Source organism: Nuphar pumila, chromosome 10 (assembly GCF_984573655.1).
Source record: "Nuphar pumila chromosome 10, dmNupPumi1.hap1.1, whole genome shotgun sequence".
Classification (NCBI taxonomy): Eukaryota; Viridiplantae; Streptophyta; class Magnoliopsida; order Nymphaeales; family Nymphaeaceae; genus Nuphar; species Nuphar pumila.
This window is the reverse complement of record NC_143258.1, coordinates 83,589,462-83,590,553: the sequence shown is the minus strand read 5'-3', so window position 1 is coordinate 83,590,553 and position 1,092 is coordinate 83,589,462.

Below are 1,092 nucleotides of genomic sequence, written 5' to 3'. Positions count from 1 at the left end.
TGTACTCAGAATATACAGATATGCACAAGCTACAAGCCCATATAACTTGTTTTCAGGAAGCATTATTATGGACTACAAATTCGAAGAGTAGTTGTTAAATGCCTCAGGGGGGTATTATTACATATACAGGTGGTTGGTATTTTGAAGAATTCAAGACAGCGCAGCATCAATAGGAGATTGGTCTTGAAACCTAGAAAATCTTAAACAGTATGAAGCTAGGAAACAATTTGGAGTGAAGAGAGCGAGACTCGGGAAGTTCACATTATGCGGAATTTCATTTATAAAAAGGGCAATCTTCATAGTAGTCAAGGCTTTCAGCATCTCCTACACGTAGACTAGAAAACATATAATCTTGTATTCAACTCCGAGTATTAGTAGGATATCTTATGAATTACTAGTAATAGAATATTTAGTTGACATAAACCTATTTTTCATGTGGCAGTGAAATGCCATATGTTAGTAAGAGATTAGCTAGAAGTTACTGAATTGAGCTTAGATAAATGAATACTTTATGCATACTCTAAGAAAATGGCTTATTATCTCTCTCACGCGAACACTTCATTTAACATGTATATCTCGACACGACATGACACAACTGTTACGGCTCAAAATTTAAAAGATGATCCAAATACAATGCCTAAGATCCGAACGCTACCTCCAGAGCCCCAGAAAGGTCGACCAACAGTGTGTGGGACCCAGTTTGGTGACATGGGAGGTGATGTGGCTTCTCTAATTGAGAAAAGGTTAATTGTTCAGTGCCCGTGTCTGAAAGAAGAGGAGCTTGATACACGACATCACTCATTGGCAGACCAATTAGCAGAAGGGCCCCACATGAGGGGGTGTAAATCCATAAGAGTCCTAGGGGTCGTCTCCTTTCTAGAAGTTCATTTGATTTTTTTTAATTAAGAGACATTAATTAGTTAAGTTAATTAGTGTGGAGTTCTTAATAAAGCACGAGTCCTAGCTTAAATGGGTTATTGACTTTTCTTAAATAAATGAAGAGTGAGTTATTTAGGTCTCAACTCTAGTTCTCTCTATATAAGGAGGTCTATGAGGGTTATTTTCATTATTAAATTAGATTTAAAGTTCTTG